The sequence below is a fragment of the Pteropus vampyrus genome, unplaced genomic scaffold (genome assembly GCF_000151845.1).
Source record: "Pteropus vampyrus isolate Shadow unplaced genomic scaffold, Pvam_2.0 Scaffold3, whole genome shotgun sequence".
NCBI classification, from domain to species: Eukaryota; Metazoa; Chordata; class Mammalia; order Chiroptera; family Pteropodidae; genus Pteropus; species Pteropus vampyrus.
Window position 1 is genome coordinate 17,283,712 of NW_011888784.1, and position 2,185 is coordinate 17,285,896.

At 39.0% G+C, this 2,185-nt stretch overlaps 1 pseudogene; it reads left to right on the forward strand.

Moving 5' to 3' along the window:
* The first annotated feature begins 1,819 nt into the window (after positions 1 to 1,819).
* On the forward strand, positions 1,820 to 1,938 carry LOC111741913 (annotated as a pseudogene).
* The last annotated feature ends 247 nt before the right edge of the window (positions 1,939 to 2,185 follow it).

Sequence of the window (2,185 nt, forward strand, 5' to 3'; positions counted from 1 at the left end):
CTCAGCCTCAGCATCTCTCAGGTTTGATAGTCATTTGGTGTCTATAATCCTCCCACATAACAATTCCTGATAGTAGAGCATCCTTCACCCTCCACTGGATCTTAACTTGAGGTCTAGAGCCATGGAGAGAAATCAGGGGTCCTGTAAATTCAATGGACAAAATAATTATATCTCAATTCCATCAACCTCTAATTAAAATGTAGCATTTCTCTCCATTGCAAAAATAGGCAACAAACCCAAATAGGAGTATCATTACCTGTAACTGGCACCAATAGAAATAACAAATATTTTCATATCAGATTGTCACCGTTGGAGCGATCAGAGTTCCAGTAACACACATCTCTAGGTACTTTTCACTACCGAAGAAATGAATGTCAATTCAGTGAACATGAAAAATATTTGTTTATTAAAAGCACATTATGAGCTAGAAGACAGGTCAAGCCTAAAACCAACTTGCCACGTGGAAATGAGGTTACGTACCCCTAAGGAGGGAGTATGAGTTACAGCCAAGGAAGATGGAGAGCTGTTATGCCAGGGAAAGGAGAGATCTGTGTTATATTTGGGGGCCATAATGGGATGGTCTTAAAGACATTCCTAACTGACTGGCAAGTGAGGTCACCTTTTTTGACACTTGGCTGCTATATAACTTTGCCTAGTGCGCAGGTGCTTACCCAGAATTCAACCTGTTATAATTAGATTCATGAACTTCCAGGCATAATCATGATATTATAATGATGGTATAATGAGGATGAAGTTATGGGCAGCATTTTCTCTGCATGTGTTTGTAGCTGGTTTAGGCCAGCAGCTTTTAAGGCCTTTGTGCCCTAGGATTTTGGGTAATTTATAACCCTAAAAGTGAAGTATTTCTGGGAAGTCTTTAAGGAAGGTCTTCAAGGGAAATTTCTATGGTTACAAAGCTGGACTCCTATTCCTTTGCTCCCCCTGTTGCTCATGTCTGACTAGCTACCTAACAAGATCACAGTAAGTGTCGTTATCTCAAAATATTGTTTCTACTTATTGCTGCTTTGAATTATGACGGTTATTTGGCCCAGATGATAGACCTTGTCATTTAATATATTAATAAACACATGTATTACTATATCACGAACTTATTCTTTTTGCTAAATGTATTTCAATACAATTGGTTTCCTTTGTAACCCTATGTATTTTATTTTGCACATTTAAAACTTTATTCTGATAAAGGATTCACCAGACTAACGAAAGGGTCCATAGCCCAAGAATGTTAGGGGTGAGAGCTGCCTTTTTCTATTGTACCCATCTTCCCTGGGTGGACATCACACTGAATTCTCATGAAGGAACAGGCAGTTTTTTATGACAGTTCCAGGAAGCAGCTCAAACCTTCAAGCCAGAGGCCCGTAAGCTGTTTTATCCATTAGGCGCCATAGAAACAGGGCCTAGAGCCAATGAGCTTGAACAATGCTGTCTACACAAATGCTTGAGACAAACCTAGCAGGGATAGGGGTGGGGGGGATTTTCTCTAAACTAAAAACAAAACTACAGATATGTAATTAATAAATGTCTAATTAAATCTTGTACCAAATCTCATGTCAAACTCATCTGTCGTTCCATTGACTATTCATCAATATGCTTGCATTTGAAAAAAATGTACAGATCAGATTTTCTCACTTTGCAAAGAAATCTCAAGTAAACATGATTATATCAATAAAAATTAAGTGACTTATAGTCATATATTTTCAAACAGAATTATTACTTTATGATGGGAAAAAAACATATTTATATAATATGGAATGTCAGTACATTGAGAGTTAAAGATGAAATAAATTTTAGAAGGAAATTAGTCTATGGCCATACCACCCTGAACAAGTCCGATCCCGTATGATCTCAAAAGTTAAGCAGGGTGGAGCCTGGTTAGTACCTGGATGGGAGACCACCTAGGAAGACTAGGTGCTGTAGGCTGACAAGGTCCTTGCAATCTGTGAGGTCAACCAATGGTTGCCTCGCCTTAAAAAAAAAAAAAAAAAAAATTACGAGGAAATTAAAAGCTTTTCCAAATAAGTGGGCGAGCTCAGGCCTTCAAAAGCGTCAAAGCTGCACTGGCCTGAAGTTGTAACTTGTCCTCGTGGCTGCTTCCATGAGGAGCACAGTCTCAGAAGTTAGGTCCTGGGAAGACTCTCAACCGCAGCATCCTCTTCCCCTTCCTCAC